Source organism: Protobothrops mucrosquamatus, unplaced genomic scaffold (genome assembly GCF_001527695.2).
Source record: "Protobothrops mucrosquamatus isolate PMUCROS unplaced genomic scaffold, P.Mucros_1.0 scaffold457, whole genome shotgun sequence".
NCBI lineage: Eukaryota > Metazoa > Chordata > Lepidosauria > Squamata > Viperidae > Protobothrops > Protobothrops mucrosquamatus.
Window position 1 is genome coordinate 157,170 of NW_015386779.1, and position 22,827 is coordinate 179,996.

A 22,827-nucleotide genomic window follows, 5' to 3' on the forward strand; every position below is an offset into this window, starting at 1 on the left:
TGTACTTCAGTTCTGGAGAGCGCCAGGTTGGGGAAAGCTGCCATTCCTTTGTGCGCTTTCCTATTCTTCCGCCCTTCTGCCTTTTCCAAACAGGCGAGCGCGGATTCCCACATCCTACTGACTTCACAGCCAGCAATTCTCTGCGCAGGCAGGGAAAGAATAACAGAGAAGAGGCCCCAACGGTAGGAGCAGCAGCAGCAGCAGAAGAGCGGACACAGCGGCACAGCCGAGCTACGCACAAAAAGGGGTCCTAAAAAAAGAGGAAGGAAATGGGGGGAGTGCTGCCGAGTGAGGCCTCGCTCAGAAGAGAACTAAACCTGGATGGAATATTTACCTCGGAAGGAAGGGAGGGCGCGCATCTCCTCATCCCGGCAGAGGAGGAGGAGGAGGACGCTTTATTTGCCTGGAGGAAGCAGCAGACTCTAAAAATAAGCCTCGCGAGGGGCGATTCCCTTCTTCCAGCTCGCTACACCCATTTCCTCCCTCCCTCCTCCTCCTCCTCCAGCCCCTCGCCGCCCTCCGAAAGCCCAGGCCGGAGCAGCAGCAGCAGCAACAACACAGCAGCGGGCGGGGCCGAGGGAGAAGGTTGCTCTGGGAGTGATTGACGTGTCTCGCAGCCGACCACGAGGTCGGAGGAGTGGGGGAGCCGCAGCCCGGCGCCCGAAGGTTAAGCAGGAGCGCCTATCAGCTGCTCCGGGAGGTTGAGAGTGACGAGTGGGCGGCGAGCGGCGTTTGGGCGTGTGCCGCCCGCTGCCTGGGGCTGGCTTTGCGCGCACACATTGTCCAAGCCGCCGTCACGGCAGCACCCGGGCGGAGCGGGTGCCTCAATGCTGGGTGCCAATGCGGGGAGGGCGCTGCAAACACGGGGCTCCTCCGCCGGCTAGGTGGAAAGTTCGCCGCTGCATCGGACCAACGGAGCATTGACTAAGAGCAAGCAGCCAGTCTTCGGTGGAGGGGGGACGCGGAGTCTCTTCTCTTTTCCAGTGACCGCGCAAACTTTGCATTTCCTCGCACGCTTCCTTCTCTTTTTTAAAAAAAAAAATAATAATAAAAATCTCTAGGAAAAGGCGGCTTTGCTTTTCTGGTTTGCAAAGAAAACCTCGCAGGCTATAACTAGTAAGTAGAGCTTCCTCCTCCAATTCTTAATGCTGGTTTTGGGCTAGAAGCACGTTCTCTGAAGCTTGATTCGGCTCACCTGTGTAAGTAATTCCTTAGCAGCGCTCGGAAAGGCGGCAACGAAGCGCCTGCGGATCTGTGGGCGTTCTCCGGTTCAGCTGGTAGCCGTTGGGGAATATTCAAGGTGCGGGCTGTAATAGCCAGAGGTCCTGCAGTGGTTCACACGGCGCGCCCCAGGGTAGCCGTGTACGGAGCTGCTAGTTGCATTTGGGCTTTTATGAGTCAAAATGGGGGAGGGAAGGCGGGTTGTAGAACGTCTCTTTCCCTGGATCTTGGCTGAAGCCGCAGCAGTTGTAGCCCGAATCTCTGAAGTGGGGTGTAAAGGCCAGCCTCACCCTCCGTAGGTTATCGGCATCATCCCCACCACCCTCGTTGCTACCCGTAAGTAGGAGAGAATCGGAAGGGGTATCAGTTTTGGGAGGTGGCGCTTCCCTCGGCCAAAAGCAACGTGGGAGGCGGTCGTCGGCGTTACAAGAAGGGAAGACACCGTGATTGCGTCTGTCAGGGGGAACAGTCTCGTGTGCGAGAAGGCGGCTGTTACGGGGTGTGTCCGATTGTCAAGTCGAGGGACGTTAGAAGAGATCGCAAGGAGGTTGAAGGGTGACTCGGATTCTGCCAGGCGTGTGGGTTTCATTCTGGAGGTTTGGGCTCCTCCTTGCTAATCGTCCACTTGTGAAATCCAAATGCCAAAGTGCAATTCTACGCAGGGATGGCTCTACGGCAGGGGTAGTCAACCTTGGCTCTTTTATGACTCGTGGACTTCAACTCCCAGAATTCCTGAGCCAGCACAGCTGGCTCAGGAATTCTGGGAGTTGAAGTCCACGAGTCATAAAAGAGCCAAGGTTGACTACCCCTGCTCTACGGCTTAAGAAAGCCCTGCGTGGAACGCTGTGCAAAGGGGCGAGGCGTGTCCAAGGATGGTGTGTGACAACAAGCTCTCCGATTCCCCCCTCCCCGCGCTTTCCCGGTCTAGCAGCCGCCGCCGCCGCCGCCGCCTCACAGGCGCTAATATTAGGCTGTGGACCGGCACATCTTGGCGGGAGGAAGTTCAGCGGCTCAGCGTTTTTCTAGAGCGGGGAATTTTTGCTGCCCTGGAGAATCGGATGGGTTTTGGGGCTCGGGAATGGGAGGGTTGACTACCACCTGCTTGCCTGTCTCTGTTCCCAGCTATATTGTGACTGTGCTTTCTGTAAACACTTCCTGTCGGCGCCAGGGATGGGGGGGTGGGGGGGGGGTGACGCCTGAATAATAGGAGTGCCAGGGGTTGCATCTTCTAGAAGCAACCAATATTAATTGTGATACTTTCTTTATCCCACCGGTTTTCCTCTTCCAGTGGTAGTATTCTCTTTGAGCCTTTTGCCAAAACTGTAGGTAGTTGTGGGTTTTGATTGCACTTTTCTTTTTCCTGTCATGCAGTTTAGGGAGTGGTCTGAGAGAATAGTGAAGTAAGTTTTGTTCACAGCTGCTGATGCAGCGGGCAGATTAAGATCCTTGTTTGGACATGTACACACACTAATAATCTGCATTATATAGTTTTGGAAGACTTTGAAAGGAAAAGGCCATGAGCTGCAGTGTTTGGTCCTTTCTGCCCCTTTGGGATTCTTAATCCTTTCCTCTGATCTTCTGTTACTTCCCAGCCTTATAGTAGCCTTTTGTTATGATTGGGTACTGATTGAGGAGGGGTTAACATGGCTTCCTTCCTTGCTAGTTGATGCCACTCCCAGGTTTTCAAACTGTCACTTGAAAATAGGTCCTGGGAATGCTTCCTCTTGGTAAATGGGAGAGAAATCTCCAGCTGCTTAATTTGCCAGGGGCTTCAATAATTTTGTGCTTCATGGCTGTGAATGTTGTCTTCCTTCTATCGTGTAAGCTGGCTTGTTGTATGGGTGTGTGTGTTTGCTGTATTTTAAAACAGGTTGGTAATACTTGAGTGTTTTAAGCATGTTTTCATCTTTCCTTGAGCTAAACTGGAGGGGAATGTGTTCATTTCCTTGGGAAGCAGGTGGGAGAGGCTCACATGCTGTTGCTTAAAGACAAGTCATTCTAGGCAGCAGGATCAATCCTCTGACCAAGGCATGCACTGGCTCTTATTGGCTCTGTCTCCTAAATCAGAGTCTACCTGTGAGCCCCACCCCTGGAAACAGGTTTCAGCTCCACTTATGTCATGATGTTCACCCTGCACACTTAGCTGTGTAGTAGACCATCAGTCACATGAAATTCTGGGAAGGGCTTCCCTCTGCGAATGTTAAATGAGCCATCCTTTAGCAGCAGTATTGGATAAAGGCTCAGGAAAAATGAAGCTACATCCCAAGTATGCATTTTTTTTTCTTCCTAGTTCCCCCCCCCCCACAAATGCAGAGTCCCCTTTTTTCAGATCAACCTACTATTGATTCCTTGGTTGCTACAGGGATTGAATGATCGGTTTATCATCTGCATCTGACATCATGGGCTAAGAGAGAGTGACTGGTCCAGAGTCACCCAGGCAGATTTCATGCCTAAAGTGGGACTAGAACTCAGTCTCTTGGGTTTTAGCTTAGTGCCTTAACCACTAGACCAGACTGGGTCTCATATCCCTAAATGTGCACATGTATGTTAATATTCCCACAGTTCTCCTACATTGAGTCCCTATGTGCAGTGGCGTAGCGTGGGTTGTCAGCACCCGGGGCAAGTAATTTGCGCCCCCCTCCACAGTGGGCGGCGGCGGCGACCCGGCGGCTCGGATCGGATTCGCACAGCCAGCACTGCAGAGAGAGTGAGTGAGCCAGGCAGGGGCAGAGAGCTGCGAGTGCGAGCGTGCCCCCCCAGATGTTGCGCCCGGTGCGGCCGGCCCCCCCTGCACCCCCCACGCTACGCCTCTGCCTATGTGCATCCATTAAGTGCAAGAAATGAGTTTGTGAATGGCAAATCCACTTAACTAATTTGTGAACACCATCTTTCTGTTGATATCACTTAGAAATAATTATCAGAGAATGAAAAAAACATGTTGAAAACCAGTTGAAAATAAGGTGTTCTTTGATAATTGAGTAGCATTGGTCATTATTTTGCTAAATTTCATGTGGTCAAACTCCTTGGCATCATGATGTAGGAACTTGGTTGGAAGAGTCTTGCTTCTGTATAAAAAGCACAGCTTTACACTTTTAAATCCTATCCTTTATCCCCAATTGGTAATTGAAATTTCTTGATGATGAAAGAAGGTATATCCATGACTGTAGTTGAACTGAATCCTGACTTGACTTTCCTCAATAGTGAACATTTTTCTTTACTGTAGTAAAATATAGGTAAGGCTATTGTTACTAATTTTATTTTTGTGCTGCTCTTCCTCCTCCGAATATATTAATATTCGAACTTAAGATAGAAAGCCTGTTCATTTTAACAGAAAAGCTATGAAAGGATTTTTTTAAAAAAAGTGAGGTGGTGTTAACATTTACTTTTCATAACTTTATATGATGGACATTATAGGGCAGTGGTGGCGAACCTATGGCACAGGTGCCAGAGGCAGCACTCGGAGCCCTCTCTGTGGGCACACATGCCGTTGCCCCAGCCTTGCCTCCTCCCGTGACCCTCTCCTTACCAGTAGCCCTCCTGGAGAAGAGTCGCCCCTGAGTGTGGCCCACGTGGAGCAGCGCAGCCAAGGACATGGAAGCCAGGCAGCGTAGACGAGACTCTGCCCTTATGCCCCATCGCGCACAGTTGATGCTGTGGGGTGCGGGCAGAGGGCGTGGCTGCCATGGCGCTGCTGGGCGATCTGCGGCGGGTCCTGGAGGTGATGAGTGGCCCTGTGGGCAGGCGGGGTGGGGTGGGGGCAGGGCCAGTTTTTGGGCACTCGGTCTCTAAAAGGTTCACCATCACTGCCCTATGTTATCCATGGAATGATCTCTCTGATGTCCATGCGCTTTCCTTTTCCTTTCATGGTTTCTCACTTCCATAAAAGCTCCAGCTAATTAAGAACATTTGTCTGGTATGGTTAAAAGATTGGATAACTTTAAAAAATTCAAGGCTATTAGACCTCGAAGGTTTTGATTTGAGATTTGATTGGCATGCCTATCTGCGGTACGACAAAGTAAAAGTTAACCCTGGTTTTAAGATTCATCCTCCTAGGCCAGTGATGGCGAACATTTTAGAGACTGAGTCCCAAACTGCAACCCAAACCCCACTTATTTATTGCAAAGTGCCAGGGCTGCATCAGCATTGTGGTGCGCTTGGGGGGGCAGGGAGGCGCCTCTGAGTGCTGCCTCTGGCATGCAAAAACTGGGGGTGCAAAAATGGACCACCAAGCTACAAGGTGCAAAAACGGCCGCGGCGGCACTGCAGGGTACAGATACAAGCCGCTGCACCACGCAAGAACGGGGCAGGGCTAGTGAGTAGGCACTAGCCCCACCCCATTTGTAGTGCGTGCATGCTCGTGGCCCCATGTGTGCATGCATGCATGTAAAATGCTTCCCCCTCTCTTTTCTTCCAGTCCACCAATCGACAATGGTTGGTGACCTCTGCTTTACCACCTCTACTCGAGCTTGCTAGTCGGCTGCTTCGCCCCCTTTGTGCTGGGTGGAGCTCCTGCTCCGGGCAGCAGTGGCGGCCTGATGGACCTGCTGGTGGTGGCGGTGGCATGCGTGCCAACAGAGAGGGCTCTGAGTGCCACTTCTGGCAGGTGTGCCATAGGTTCGCCACCACTGACATAAGGGATGAAAAATCATGTAGAACTTTTCAATCAACTTTTCTTTGGTATAATTGGTTAAAATATTGATGACAATATTTTACACACAATTATTACTCTGCAGAAAAAAATTAAATTAAGCTATCATGGATCAGATGAAAGGTTTACCTAGTTTAGTGTTCTATTCCTACAGTTGCCAGATAATTTTTTATGAAGAGTTCTAGAGCAGGCATGGTTGTAAGAGGACCTGTGTGGCCAGTGGTGGGATTAAATATGTGAACAACCGGTTCTCTGTGTGGATGCCGCTTCCGGAAGTCCATTCTGGATCTGGGCCACAGAAAATTAGCTACCGGTTCTACCGAAGTGGTGTGAACCAGCTGAATCACACCATAGATGGGCTGAATCTCCTATCATAGGTATGGAAGCCATGCAGTTTCCAATATTGGTGGTACTATACAGTTTGGAAGGAATTTCAAAATTGTTCTTCTGTCTATTGTGAATTTCTCGCCTTTCAGCTTCACTGGAAAAGATGAAGTGAAGTGTATTTTTATTCTGAGTGGAGAAAAGAAGCATGACATCAAACTTCCTTGCCATGTTCTTTTATTTGTCTTTATTTAGGCTTTTGCTTTAATCTGTTGATTTTGGTTGCCATTTTCTAGCACCCATATACTTTAAAAAGTGCATTGATCAGACCTCTCTGTAGTATTCATTGCACAGTTGTGCTATATATATCACAAAAAGACATCATTATATTGCTTTCCTAGTTATCAAAATGTAATACAGTCCTCGACTTACAGCCGTTCATTAAGTGACCATTCGAAGTTACAACGGCACTGAAAAAAGTGACTTATAACCATTTTTTATTGTTACGACCATTGCAGCATCCCCATATGCTTGGCAACTCTTATTTATGATGGTTGCAGAGTCCTGGGGTCATATGATCACCTTCTGACAAGGAGTCAATGGGGAAGACAGATTCACTTAAAAACAGTGGCAAGAAAGGTTGTAAAACGGGGCAAAACTCACAAATGTCTTACTTAGCAACAGAAATTTTGGCTCAATTCTGGTCATAAGTTGAGGACTACATGTATGCCATTTTCAGAATAGCGGCACATGGATTTGATGGTTTCATCAGTTTCATCCACAATTATCCTCGGAACCTGATCAATCAGCAATCAAACTCATAAATAAATTTTATTTTTGTACCACATTGGGCAAGCTTATTAGTACTGAATTGGTTGTGCCATTTTAAGACAATTGCAAGTAGTCGTCGACTTACTTAGTGGCCACTCAAAGTTATGACTGTGCTGAAAAAAGTGACAACCAATCCTCACACTTGTGACCGTTGTAGTGTCCCTGTGGTCACCTGATTCAAAATTCAGGTACTTGGCATCCAGCCAAGTATTTACAATGATTGCAGGGTCCTAGGATCCTATGGTTGCCATTTGCGATCTCCCTAGTGGACTTCCAAGAATCAAAATCAATAGGGAAAGCTGGATTTGTTTAATGATCGTGTGATTCACGACCATAGCCAAAAAAAACCTGGGTGTGACTCACTGATCACCTTGCATAGCAATTGAGGTTCTGGTCCCAATGTGGTTGTAAGTTGAGAACTAACTGATCAAAGAGAGAAGCAACCTGGAATTAAGGAGAAATTTCCTAACAGTGAGGACAATGAACCAGAAATCATGGGCACTCCATCACTGGATATTTTTAAGAAGAGGCTAGACAGTCACTTGTCTGAGATGGTATAGGTTCTCCTACTAGAGCAGGGGGCTGGACTAGAAGACCTCCAAGGTCCCTTCCAGTTTCTCTTCTCTTCTCTTCTATTCTCTTCTCTTCTCTTCTATTCTATTCTATTCTAGAAATATAAAGCTCTTTCGGTTACTTTTGCTTTTTTCTCTCACAATTTAGCATCAGCAAACATATCCATTTCCTTACTCAACCTTTAATTCCAGATTATTTAAGAATAACAGTAGATGTGTGCTATTTACAGCCCCTCTTATGAATTATTTGTTTATTTTTTCTCCTCACTTGTTCTTTAACTGGTTGGGCCTATAATAGACATGAACAATGATACTGTCAACATTGTATCTGCTTATAAGCCTTGGGTAACTAGACTTTATCAAGAACCTTGTAATAATCAAATAGTTTTTTATAATTATGTTTACATTCTTGTCCACATCCTTAAAGAGCTGTATCAAAATTGTGATGGTCTGCTTGTCAGGAATTGCAAAATGAAACGTACGCTGCCTCATGTTGATTATTCATTATCAGAACTTGCTTTTCTGTATATTTCAGTTGGAAAAAACTTTTAGATTATGTTATATTAAACATTGTACATCCTTGCAGCATAAAGGCAAATCTTAAGCATATATCACATTTTTTGTTAGATGACCAATTTCATTTCATGGGTATATTCTCTACTTAGCAATTTGTTTTCTGTAAGAGCTAGAATTTTATCACTTGATATTACTAACATATTACTAACTCAGACTCCCTCAAAATATCTATTCAAGCATAGATGACTCTACAGTCACAAAAACGTTATCCAGCTTCTCTGTAACATCCAGCATCTCTGTAGCTGGTTTCCTATTTTTGATATATTGAAATATGGCTCTTAGCATTATTTCAGATTTTGTTCTCAAAATTTATTTATCTTGTTAATTTTTGGATTTTCCTTGTATAACTTTGTTTTTTTCTTTAAACAAAAGGACAAAGAAAATGATAATTTAGATAATTTTCTTCATTTTCTAAAAGAACATATTCTTTTCTCTAATAAATCTCTCCACACTGTTTCTTAGCCGGAGTTTTTGTGTTTTTGTAATACTTTTATGATCTGTAATTCAAATTCTACCTGAGTTTTTGTCATTGTAATTTTGAGTATTCTCGAGATACTTGGTTCTGCAATAGTGACGAATATCTGTAGCTCGAATGTAGGATGAGGGTTCGTTCTCCGAGCTTGTGGGTTGGTTTCCGAACGTTTCATTACCAGGCTAGGTAACATCTTTATCACCGTTCAGAAACCAACCCGCAAGCTCGGAGAACAAACCTTCACCTCATACTTGGTTCTTTTGATTTTTCCTTTCCATTTCCTTTTTTTCTAGCAGACTCCTTATTTTATAGTAACATCCTCTTTTGAAGCCAGATATGACTGCTACATAACATGTAATATTAAATTTAATAGCATTGTGGCTACAGTTTCTCATAGGTTCAATAACTCCTGGATTGTACATGTCAGTGTATTATTCTAGTATAATATAATGTTGATAATGGGTCAAATATTAATCCAATGAATACATGGCATAAGTCACTAGTGTGGAACTCTTCTGCAGTCAAGATAAAAATACAAAATTATCAAATCAAGTTCAATTGTTGATGACTTTGTAAACATATCCAACTATTTTTTTTGGAGGGGGCAGAATGCAGAGGTGGTTCAGGGCCTTCTCCTTGGATATCTTTTGACTTTACAATCTGCTTAAATAAACTTGTATAACAAGTTAAGCTAAAAGTACATCTATTATGTCTTATATGTAAATCAGCCCAGTAACTGAATCTCACACCCTAACTAAGTGTCCAGAAAAAAGATCATTACTAGAGGCTGGATAACACAATTTGTATGAACAGTTCTGAAGCAGAGTGAGCTCTAGTTTTTAGTTCTATAAAAAAAAAATTAAAAGTCTATCAGTAACTGACATGTACAGTTTTATGGGAATGTTGGAGCCCACCTCTCTCACCTGCCAGCAGGACTATGCAAAAAAATTGTGCTTGGGTCAGTCCTTTATCCTTCAGCTGCCCTTATCTTCACACTGACTGTTTTGTAAATGAATGATAAAGGAACAACTGAGGAGGGAAATTCCCCAAAGACAGGAGGGGAATCATAGGAGGTAGAGTAAGGAAAAAGTTGGAGCTGGTAGGAAATTACCCATTCCGCACTATTTGAATAAAGCATCCAAGCTGTACTCTATAGGAAATACAGAAACCCAATAGCATCATGAAGACAATGTAGTGCTGATTGCAGCCTAGCACTTCTCTTGTGCAAGTGGTAGGAGCTACTTGAAATTGCAGTGGTTCTTGGCATAGTTCTGGAGTGATTTGGGCAGTGGATTTTTTCATTTCTTTTACTGCAACTTGGAATCACGCATGCTAGAACCAATAATCTCTAATCAAAATTATCCTCACTGAAATGTTTTTCCAGTCTTAAAAATAAAGCAGAATCAAATAAAGCAAAACCAAATATTGGAGATTGAAAAAACACATGGCAAAAGTAAAGATCCCAGCAGGCTGTATGCAGCTGTCTTGTTTACAAAAAGGATGGGGCAGGATGTAGTATTTATACAAACCCAGCTCTCCATTTGCTTGATAATACTTAAGTTATGCAAAGTCTAGGGGTTAGACTTTAGTCAAACCTCTTCTGTTGAAGACCAATAAACAAAGACAAAAAAAAGAGAGAGAAGAGCTTAAAACTTACGCATAAAACTTATTGTCTGAGCAATATTTATAACCAATAATACATAGCAACCTTCCACAATCCTACTCCTTCTAGTTAGGTTTGACTACAACTTCCACCTTACTAACGGGGGGGGGGGGTTTATGGGAGTTATAATATCAACAGATCTGAAAGAAAACGGTTTGGGAGCAGATATTTTGATATTCATATTAAAAAAGACAACAGGCAAGGAATTCTCTATAGGGTAGTCTTACATAAACCTTCATTTTGAAAGGATTAAGTATCTCCCAATATATTAAATCTTTGCCGAGGAATATAGGATTTTTATAATGATACTGCAAAACACTGAGAATCATATGCAAATATTTACAAGCAAATATAATACATAGGAAATGGGTGACTACTCAAGAAAATCAATAATCCACATTAACTGAAGGTATAATTCCAGAAAAAGGTTTTTTTTTTTAAAAAAACAACAACAACACCCCTAAATATTCAGTAATCTGAACAGAATAATAAGAACTGGGCAATACAGAAGCTTATAGAATTGTTTTCATAAATGCTAGAATGGACATTTCATTTGCTTTCTCAGCATGAACAGATATTACACACAATAGAAACAAAACATGCTAAAATATGATTTTTAGAATATTTGAGAACAGTGTTTTAGACATGTTCGGGAATTCAGGATACCTGCACATGAAATTTTTCCAACAGTTCAGGAATATCCCAGGCCTTTGTGTCCCCGTAACACTGACTCTGAATGAGAATTGAGTTATTTCTGTATTTCTGGTTCTGCAGCGGGACTGGATCAAAGAAGCTAATATTCTTTATTGCAGTTTTGCAGAGCTTGTGTTATTCCACTTATGTCAATTCTCTCACGTGCCTTCTGATCCACAACTTCAACTTCACAGTTTTTAAAAGAGGAAAGGTGACTTGGTGACTTTGTAGTGTGGTTCTCATGGGAATTGCTCAGATTTTTTTTTCTTTTTTTATGCATATGATCAGAGAAATTCCAGCCAGGCAGTAAACTAACAAAGTGAGTGATGGAGTCTTAGCCATTTATTTTGTTCCCTCTTAGTGGACTGGATGAAGTGTATCATTCATTTCAAGGCCAGCAACATTTAACGCAGGACCATGACTGACTGACTTTTTCTTTTTGCACTCTGCTTCAGTTATTTGAAGTTAACAGGACTGAAGATAACCACAGGTATGCTTCAAAGAGCTTTTAGGGTTAGGGAATAAAAATGCTGGAGGTGCAGGTACATCTTCAGATATAAACTACTGAATAGCTACTAAACTATATCCAGTTCAAAATGTAGCACAAGATTTTTATAATGTGTTTTTTAATGTTCTTCATAAGTTGAAGGAAAATTTTAAGAACTGTAAACCTAATTCATCTCAAAGGATTTGTGAGTCCCGAATTTCTGGAGAATACCAGTTTGCCACTCTTGTGTTAGAGTTACAGAGCAATATCTTCATAATATAGTATCATGCTAACTGAGCACATACGATAAACTATTCGTATTGATATCAAGAATTTCCCAGTAGAATCTGCCAGTTTGTGTATGTTGAGGCTAAATACAGAATTCCTCACCATTAGCCATACTGAGTAGAAGGGCTGTTATACTCCCAAATCATCAGGGAACAGCATGATGGCCAAGACTAATGTATTTTGCAGCTGGGAGGCAGAATGGAAACGATGACTTTGCATCTTTGATAGTGAAGTAGCAATGCTGAACAATATCCTTGTATTCTGTGCCACATCTGTAATGTAACCATAAAATAAGCAATATTTATAACTAAATGGAATCAAGAAATATTGTGTACAAGTAGTCCTCAACTTACAATTAGTTGTGTAGCGACCATATGAAGTTATAGTGGACCCTTCTCCAGCACAGGAGATGGAGAATCCACCAATGGGTTTTCTCTGTCTTCCTGCCCAATCAGATCAAGTCAGCCAACGTTGTCACGCCCGTCCTGGACTAGGACCTCCCAGTCTCAACTTGATCTTCACCCAGGACAGACATGTAAGTTTGGCTCATAGGCAGGTAGATCAGAGTTCCATTGGTGGATTTTCCATACTCCCACAGTCTCCTGAGCAGCGCTGGGATGAGCACTGCTTCAGCTTGACTGCTAGACACCTTTACTCCCCTCTACATATTCAGGCAGAACGGAGGCTTCCATTCTCCCTTCCATCCCACAGACAGCGCTGTAGCGGGTCCCTCCCTCCTCTCCCTATCAGGCCTCCCTTTCGTCGGAGCTTGCAGCCACGGCTTCGGTGGCCGTGCGACGGCTGGATCGGGCGTTTCCCCCTCACATGCGGCTCCGATTCTTCTCTCCCTCGGATCAGACCTTGAGGGGCCTCTTTTTGCTTTTTGGGCTTTGCGGCTGCCATTTTGGTGGCCGCTTGCTTGCTTATTTACTTCGCCGGACGGCTCTTTAGCTAGGCGTGCGGGCCAGATTCACGCCTCTTCTCTGCCAGTTGCTTGGGGGAATCGGCCTGATTGACACTATTTTGTGGACCGCGTGGCCGCCGCCGTTTCTTCAACAAGGGATATGACGGGGGGGGTTTCTCTTCTCTGCTGCTCCTCAGCCGCTCAGTCTCCCCCGGGGGCTTTGCACAGTGGCATGGGCCGGCTTCGTTCTCCCCCGCATTCTGCTTAATAGGGCTTTGCTTAATTTGGCACAGGGGAGCTAGACCAGACCGCAGCCGCCATTTTGAACGGCCTTCTTGATCGTATCACTGGCCTGTAGGCCCGTATAGTCTGTAGCTCTTTGGGGATCGCAAAAGGGTTCCCTCTGAAAGCGCTTAGGGTTCCCCTGACGGAGAAGTGCCACTTCAGACCATACACATTTTTTTCTGGAGCGCAAAAACCATTGGGCCCAAATTTAGACCCCAATCTGGTGTCTCCCTGGCCACCATTTGGCCTGCTGTGCATCGGACTGTGGTCATCACACGAGTGATTTTGCCGCCTCCACAGATCCACCCACCGCGCAAACCGTGTTGCCACTTATCATCTTGCTGGGCCTGGTGACTTTACCGCAGCCGTAGATGCGACCGGACCCCAGGATTATTACCGGTCTGGTGGCCAGGGGGGCAGGGCAATCATTAACATCCCCTGCCCTTAATTCTTACCTGCCAATCGATCCACTGCCAGGGTTACCTCTGAGCACTCCTGAGATAACTCTCACCAGAATGGAGGACAGCACGGCCTCCCAGCCCAAGGACGCCTCACCTCCATCCTCTAGCTGGAAACGGCTCAGGTCCTCCAACCAGGAGGCGACAGGTAGAATCAAGGCCAAGGCCATTTCCGGGAGGAAGCCCTCCAAATTGGCGGAGAAATAGGCCAGCAGGAGACACCAGGCTTTGGAGAAGGAGTTCTCCAAAGCACAGAAGCAGGCCAGGACAGAGGCAGAACAGGCTGAGGCCTCGTTCTTTGATTTACCACTGGGGACCTCAACCTCTGCCCAGGGAGTCTAGTCACCTTACTGAATTCCCGCTCCCCCTACTTCTCCTGGACCAGATCAGGGCTCCACCATCCTCCAACCGCTATCGGTACCACGGGTCCCACATTTGGCTTCTGAGGTCACCTTCACCCCCACGGCTGTGGGACTCAAGGTAGCCGAGTCCGACACCTTCCCCTCTGAGGATCGCCTTCAAGCTCTAATTGCTCAGGCAGTGGACTGGGCACTCGCGGCCAGGTCATCATACTTACCCAGGGCAGAATCAGTGATATCCCTTCCGCCATCCCACCCTCCCCAGTCGGCACCAGGGTACCACGGGCCTCCCTCCCCATCCCAATCCTCATTCAGCAGGGCCTCATCTCCTCCAGATTATGACCAACCGTTCGACACCCCATGGTCGGAGAAGGAGGATCCCCCCCAAACCCTCTGCCATTTGGTGGGCTTTTCAACCCATCTCTCTTTTTGCCCTTACTTCGTAAGGCCAGTACTATGGCCCACATTGGCTCTGATCGGGTTACTCCATCAGAACCTGCACCCGACTCAGACGTGGACCCAGTGTTCTCAGAGCTGGTAGTAACCCAACACCATGTCCCTTGTCCCCCTCTATTCCTCAATGCGGTCCGGAAACAGTGGGACTCCCCTGGCACCTTCCCCCTCCCGAGTGGGACCGACAAAAAATTATTCAGTGTTGCTTCAGACTTGGCTGACACACTGGAGATGCCTACAGTGGACGAGCCCTTGGCCCCTCTCTTGTCCTCATCCACGATCTCAAGAGATATGTCAGAGGCGCTGAAGGCTGAGGACAGGAGATGGGAACTGGCGTTCCGCAGGACTCACCAGGTGGCGGTGTGGGCTATCAGGGCAGCTAGTTCTGCATCATTTTTCACCAGGTCCTCTCTCCTTTGGCTCCGTCAGCTTCAAGCCAGGCTCCCCCGGAGGATGTTCGTACTCATCAGGACCCGAGCAAGCTAGTGGCAGCATCGGAATATGTTTCCAATGCAACACTACACGTGGCCAGGTTCTCCTCCAGGGCCATGGCATCCAACGTCACAGCACGTCGTATGCTCTGGTTAAAACACTGGCACGCTGACGCCAAATCCTAGTGGCGCCTGGCAGTGGCCCCTTATCAGGGTGGCCAGCTATTTGGGGAGGCCTTGACACCGTACCTGACCGAGAACAAAGATAAGCGGAAGGTACTGACGCACCTCACCAAGTGGGATGACAGACGGGCCAACCCTTACGCCCACAGGCAGTCCTTTTGGTCAGGAGCAAGCCCTAACAATACACAACCCCCCTGTCCCTTCACGGCCAGGCAGGATCGCCCGGCTGATAGGTCTGATTCCAGGCCCAGACAACAATACCAGGGCAAGCGGCCCTTTTGGGGGGGGGAATGCCCTTTCAGATGATCAAAATGACTCTCGGGCGGTCCCTCCCATAGGGGGCAGGTTGTCCCTCTTTGCTCAACAGTGGGAGGTCACCACCATGGACGCCTGGGTCTTACACACCATTCACCACGGCCTGTTCCTAGAGTTCATGTCCAGTCCACCGGGGCGTTTCATTTCTTGCCCTCAATCAAAAAATCCCGCAAGGGGGCCTCATGCAAGAGGCCATTCGTCATCTTCTGGACATAAGAGCCGTAGAACCGGTGCCGGTAGATCAAAGAGGTGAGGGATTCTACTCCATCCTCTTCGTGGTTCCCCAGACCTCGGAAGGATGGAGGGCGATTCTAGACCTCAAGGGTCTGAATTCCCATATTGCATACCGAAAATTCAAGATGCAAACGCTCCAGTCTTGGGAAGCGTAAGAAGGGGAGACTTCCTAACATCCATAGACCTCACGGAAGCATATCTCCACATTCCCATCCTTCCCGACCACCGACGGTTCCTAAGGCTCAATTATATGGGCCATCATTACCAATACAGGGCACTCCCGTTCGGACTGTCTTCGGCTCCGAGGGTGTTTACCAAGATCCTGGCGGTGCTCGCCGCACACCTGAGACTGGTGCCGGTACGCGTCCAATGCTACCTGGACAACATTCTAATCCAGTCGTCGTCTCTCCTGGCCGCCCAGTCAGACCTCAGGTTGGTGATCAGGGTCCTTCAGGACCACGGGTTCTCGGTAAACTTTCAGAAGAGCCAGACAGCTCCCTTGACCAGGCTCTTACACCTAGGGGCCATCATAGACACGGTTGAATGCCGGGTCTACCTGTCCCAGGAACGTCGGGACAGTATCCAGGACTTGGTCCTCAAAATATGCAGGGAACGGGTAGTGATGTTGGCCGTTCTTTCCCAGTTACTGGGAAAGATGATATCATGCATAGCCAGATTACATTCCAGGAACCTCCAGTGGTTTCTGCTCCCCTTCCAAAGGTTGGGCATCAACTCCTCCAACCGAAGGGTAAGGGTCCCTCCCCAGACTTTGCGATCTCTCAAGTGGTGGCTCTCTTCAGCGGTAGCCAGAGGGTCCTCATTCAAGGAGCCCGCTCGGCTCACGCTCATGACAGATGCCAGTCTGTTTGGTTGGGGAGCACACCTTCAGTCACAGTTGGCTCAAGGGCAGTGGTCCCGGTCAGACCTGAGGCACAACATCAACTGGTTGGAGCTCAGAGCCATACATTTGGCTCTCCGTCACTTCCGCAACAGAGTTGCGAGGCAATACGTGCTGGTCCTTACGGACAACGTGGCGGCAAAGGCCCATGTGAACCGCCAAGGGGGTACCCGATCCCGGACCCTCATGACCGAGGCCCAATTGTTGGGCTCCTGGGCAGAGACCAACCTTGCCTCCATCAGAGCTGACCACATCTCGGGGGAGGCGAACCGACAGGCGGACTTCCTGAGCAGGTCGACAGTGGACCATTCAGAATGGCGTCTGCACCCGGATCTCTTCAGAGAGATCTCTGACAGGTTCGGTCTACAGATCGTAGACCTGTTCGCCTCCCCAGCGAACACCCAACTGCTGAGGTTCTTCTCCCGTTTTCCGTCCCTAGGGGTGGAGAGAGCGGATGCTCTTCGGGGTCCGTGGCCAGAGGGACTGCTTTACGCATTTCCCCCTCTCCCTCTTATTCCGGCGGTCATCCGCAAGCTTCTACAAGGAAGGGCGGAGGTTCTTCTCATGGCCCCGTACTGGCCACGGAGGCTGTGGTTCGCCGACCTCGTGAGCCTCTCCAGGTCTCACCCATGGAGGATCCCTCCAAGTCACGTCTCGCTCAGCCAGGGGGTCCTACATCCGGAGCCCCAATGGCTTCAGTTAGCTGCCTGGCACTTGAGCGCCGAATCCTAGCCCAGGAGTCCTCACCAGGCGTCATTTCCATGATCCAGGCCTCCTGTCGGCCTGCGACCAACTGCATTTACGATGCCACATGGAAGAATTTCTGTCAGTGGTGCGCTAGACACCATCTGACTATATTGGATTTGACAATTCCAAGGATCTAGGACTACCTATTAGAGGATCTAGATAGGGGCTTAGCACCTAATATGATACGCAGGCAGGTTGCAGCTCTCTCTACCGTGCTTACCTGTGACACCTCAGTAACTCTAGGTCAACACCCATTGATACGTTCATTCATCAATGGTGCCACAAATACTAAGCCCCCTGTGGTGCATAGGTATCCCTCTTGGGAACTGCCGCGGGTCCTTCAGGCCCTTACCAGATCACCATTTGAACCCCTCAGGACGTGTGATCTGCGGTTCTTGTCTGTCAAGGTCGCCTTTCTGGTGGCAATTACATCTGCCAGGCGGATATCTGCATTGGCGGCTCTTTCCATCAGGGATGACTTATGCATCTTTCACCGGGACCGGGTAGTCCTTCGTTTAGACCCTACCTTTATCCCTAAAGTTAACACTCTATTCCACAGGGCTCAGGAAATCATTCTTCCAGATTTCTGCCCTGACCCGTCTCATGACCTGGAATGGCAATGGCATTCTCTGGACATCTGCAGGGCGCTCCGTTGCTATATCAAACGAACGGCTGCTTTCCGCAAGTCTTTTCTTTCCACCTATCTTCCAGGGGTCGGAAGGTGTCTGCCTCTACGATTGGCAGATGGATCGGGGCTTGCATTGCGGGGGCGTACCAGTCTGATTCCTTGCTGGTTCCATGTTGTGTCACGGCCCATTCAACGTGCAGTGCGGCTACCTCTGCGGCATGGGCCACTCAGGCATCCATCAAGGATGTTTGCAAGGCAGCTACATGGTCTTCACCTTCGCCATTCATACGGCATTACAAATTGGACAGGTTTGCCTCTCCTGAGGCCTCCTTCGGTAGGATGGTCCTCCAGCAGGTGGTATCTGGGAACATGACACTGGACCTGACTGCTTCCCTCCCACAGGGACAGTGAGGCTTTGGTATGTCCCATTGGTGGATTCTCCATCTCCTGTGCTGGAGAAGGGGCGTTGTCTTACCTGAACGCCTTTTCTCAGCACGGAGATGGAGAATCCACTCCCACCCCCTAAGGTCATTTAGGCCTAGGGTTAGGTTCTGGGAGCCAACACGTCAAACTGCCAAACAGTCAGTGGCTTCACCCTCGTTGAGACTGGGAGGTCCTAGTCCAGGATGGGCGTGGCAACTTTGGCTGACTTGATCTGATTGGGCAGGAAGACAGAGAAAACCCATTGGTGGATTCTCCATCTCTGTGCTGAGAAAAGGCGTTCAGGTAAGACAACCCCCCTTCTAGCTACTTTCAACCCAGTTCCAGATCCCAACGGCTGCCCACTTCACACGGTCACATGACTGCATTTTGAGTGCTTGGAAGCCTGCTCATCTTTGTGGCCAGTCTTGGCATTTTATGGTAAAGTGACCATAATTTACAATGTGCTTTTGTGGTTTTCTGGCCTTTTCAGTTGGTTTCCGGCAAAAAAAATGCTCATACTGTAGGAATAAATTGATTTGCTTAATGACTGTGGCATTTGCTTAATGACTGCCACAAAAAAAGTAATAAAATCAGGTCTGGTCATGTCAGTATTTTGTGTTATGACCACCATGATTTACAATGAAAATTCCAGGCTCTGTTATGGACTACCTATAATTTTCTGTTTTTAAAAAGCAGAAAAAATGATGAGATTTTAAAAGATAATTTCATGAAACACTAGGAAAGAAAGAACTTTGCGGAAATAGATTTAATGTGGGATATGATATAAATGAGTAAATGATATAATTGAATGATGGTTGTAACAAATAAGTAAATGGCTAAAACATACAGTGGTTATTTGACAAAATTTTAATGTTTGCACTGAAAATAATGGAAATTATTCATTGTGATTTACCGTTTAGAAGCAAAGCAAAAGAATATTATATATGTGTTTTTGCATCAATACTGACTACTAGCAACTGCCTGGACTAATCCCTGTAGTTTTCATGGCAAGATTTCAGAAATGGTTTGTTATTTATTGCCTGTTTTCCTAGGACTTAGAATGATTGGCCTAAAGTCATGGGCAGCTTTCATACCTAAGGTGGGACTAGAATTCAGTCTCCTATTTTATAGCCTTAACCACTACACCATTCTGGTTCCGTATAAAATAGATGCAGTGAAATAAAATATGTTTCTGACATTTTAATCATCTCTAGTTTATCATAATGCCATACTACATGAATCACTATACTAAGTTAATGTTTCCTGTTTCCATTCTGTCATATAACCATAGTTTGAAAGGTTGTTGTTTTTAGAATTGTAACAGAGATTTTTATTTCACACTATGATTGCAGTGCTGTGTAAAATTACCTGAAAATAAGCACATTCAAACATAGTAGTGTGCCATACATATGGGTAGCCACACATAAGTTTTGTTCTGTGACTATTCATATTTTCAAGAAGCTCAGTTTGGTGGTAGCATCTTCTCAACCTTGGTTGATCTGAAAAAACTAAACAGTGGTGAACCTGGTTAGTGCTCAAGTAGGATACTATTCAGAAAGTCCGGGCTAGACTAAAAAGGGAAAGGAAAAAATTCTGACCTTTTTGAAAAAAAAATTAGCATCAAGTGCTTATTATAATCAAATAAGCTACATAAAAGTGTCTATGACTTCACCAAGAGCCGAGCTAACTTGGAGAGATCATCTAGGCTTGCAAGAAAGCAGTGTTTGTTCACTCAAATCAGTCATGAAAATTGTAAGGAAGGAAAAAAGGGAATGGAATAATTGATTGTGACAGGAAAGAGACATTATGGATACAGAAAAGTTCCATCTTGCTTTAGATTCCTGGGTATCAAATTCTCTTCTGTGTGAACGTGTCTATGATATCATTCGTCTGTGTACTCTGGGAGGAGAGATTCCAAAGATAGCTTTTTCTGGCAGCATCAGGTTACATCTGAAAGCAGTAGCTTTTCTCCAGGAAAGAAGAATGTTTCTAAAAACTGCTAAATGCAATAACAGCTAGAAATAAATGGCCAGGATTTCTGAGAATTAATGTTTATCCAGCCAGCCATTTCCATCTGACTGTCTTGTCTTATCCCTAAAAACATGACTTACCAAGGTAGCTTTTTCAGCTAAGACATCTTGTCATCCAGTCACACATGCCAAATCACATTTCCTAGTGCAGGACAATCTGCACACAACCATCCTTCTGTTTGTTCCCAGGATTATCTGTGTCCCACTTCTTTTCTGCCTAAGTTCATGGTGGCTTCTGATAATCATCCAACTACCAGATCCAGAACTTTATGGCCATCGTAGGTTTTTCTGCAGCTTCTTGGAGTCTAGTATTAAATTGAGAAGGGGAAAACTCAAAGGCAACATAGCTAACCATGCAAGAAAATTATGGAAGCAAGAATATCTAATGTAGAAATAACTTCAAGAGTGAGGCAATATTTATATATATTGGCTAGCAGAAAAGCAGAGCTTTGCATTTACTTTTAATGTATCTCTGGTAAAATATGGAACCAAGGATTAAGAAGATTAGAGACAGATGGGGCACAGGTACTATATAAATCTATATGTAAAGGTTGAGACAGGAGAAATCCCAAGCAGTCATAAATAAAAAAGTAAAATGGTGACCTCAGTCCATGTAGTTTTCTTGAAATAATTACATATTTTGTCCTTTGCCTTCCTCAGATGTTTGTTGACTTCTTACTCTAGCTATAAGAGTGCTTCTAATAACAATAAGAGCAGTTGTCCAAATGTCTGTGGAAAAGCATTTTTAACTTGTTGGCTCTCTTAGAATATACTAAATCATGAGAATAAGCAGTTAGTATTGTCTCTGCAGTAAATTTGTTATGTGGCAGTGACTACATATGTTATACAGAAAGCCCTGGTGTTGCCTTTGTACTAGAGAAAGCTTTCAAACTATGCAGAAGGAAAGTCCCTCTTCTTCATGTTTGCTCAGTAGGCTTAATTAAGTTGAGGGATTTGCATGCCATGCAACCCTTAAATCAATCATTGTTGGTGTTAGAGTGGGGTAATTTCAGTCAAAATAGCTCCAAGATTTTCTTATCTCCCCCATGTTATCCAAATGAACACAGAGTAAGTTTAGGTACTGGTTCTCTCTTTTTTACTTATTATCTTTTTTTTTTTACTTTTCATACATACATTCAGCTATGGTCGGAGGTTGCAATATCTGTCTTGAATTATAGTTGTATCTAATGAATTAAATTCTACTCAAATGAATAAATGAGACAATTGTGTTCCACGCACTAGGGCTGTTGAGCACTTCAGAAATCATTTGGAAAAGAAGCTTCTGAGTTCAAATGTTACACCTCTCCATAACTCTTTAAAGCAGCTACATCTTTTCCCATGGTTGAATGGCTGTCCTCCATAACTGATATATAAATCATGGCAGAGCCTTCAAAACATCATCTCAACCCTCAAACAAGCTGATGACATGAGATTGGGTGAGTCTGGAGTCAATCTCATACTAGTGCAAAGTCTTCTTGTGATGGTAACCAAAATGATGGGGTCCATATTGTAAGCTTAGCATTATTGGTTCTTATTGGTTCTTCGAAGGTTCCTGAAACTATTTCTAACAGCTGTCTGTTCTGTAGAGATTGGCAAGTGATAACAGTTTATTTTCATTCTGTAAAAAGCTTGTGCTGCTGCTTTTTGCACATCTGGTTGCTGTTATTTAAAGCTAGAAAGACTAAAGAAACTAGGCAGGATTGAAACAGGATCCCTTCAGAGCAATATAGTGCAGCATCTGGAAAAAGGCTTTAATATTTAGTATTTTAAAAATTCATATGAGTCTTTTCCTTATTTTAATTATAGAGTTGAAGATGGAAAGAAGTGATAGGGTACTGAAATAACAACAAGCTACAATTGTATTCTAATTTAGAAATAGATTAGTTTCTTGATTGATTGATTGATTGATTGATTGATAAATCTGAATAATATAAGTTAAAACAGATCTGAGTTTACTATTTACTCAACTATTCTTAACTTTCATGTTTTTTTTCTGCACGCAATATATTTGAATCAATATTGTTTGTTTTAACACACATAGGCATTAGAATAACCACAATGCAAAATACAAGGAATCAAAAACCTTTCAGTTAAATTTGTTTTCCTCCTCTTGGTTCCCCAAAATAACTTTTAAATAAGCAGATTTTTTTCTGACTGGTTCAAAATTTCTAAAAATGTTACATCTCTACCTTAGATTACCTTTCAGTTTTTTAAGGATGGTTTTCATTATGTGTCAAACTATTTTTTTTAGTTCTCTTCTTGATTGTAAGTCTGCAATCATAGAAGTCCACTTATTGCCTAGAATATAGAAGCTGACAATTAACATCTCTTATCTGCATACTGTACTTCTACATACGTTTGCCTCTGTAGTGTTTCAATTCTTTTCAGATGTTTGAAAACTTCTTAAGAAAATCTTGCTGTTTAAGATAGTGGGTCATGGAATGGGGAAAAAGCTCTTATGAGTTTGCTAACCATGTGCAAAAAAGCAACTTTTCAACCATATTTTTGCTCAATCCTGCTTAAAAATTACAAAATATGAGTGCACTGATAAACTGGATTCACATACTGTGCTTAGCAATAATATTTTTGTTTGTTATTGTTTGCGTTCATTGTTCCAACCTGACTACTGTGGTTTATCCATTTTTGCAAACCATGAGTTATAGTTTATTGTGTTGATACCTAATAAATTAGTACAGTTTGATAG

The 22,827-nt window shown here is 45.1% G+C and overlaps 1 protein-coding gene across 1 annotated transcript in view; it reads left to right on the forward strand.

Annotated features, from left to right (window-relative positions):
• The first annotated feature begins 951 nt into the window (after nucleotides 1-951).
• Nucleotides 952-22,827, forward strand: part of HRAS (HRas proto-oncogene, GTPase) — a 63,373-nt gene continuing 41,497 nt past the window's right edge. Inside the window, exon 1 of the mRNA XM_015816483.1 lies at nucleotides 952-1,116. The gene's annotated coding sequence lies outside the window, so the exon portion shown is untranslated. The remainder of the gene's footprint in view (nucleotides 1,117-22,827) is intronic.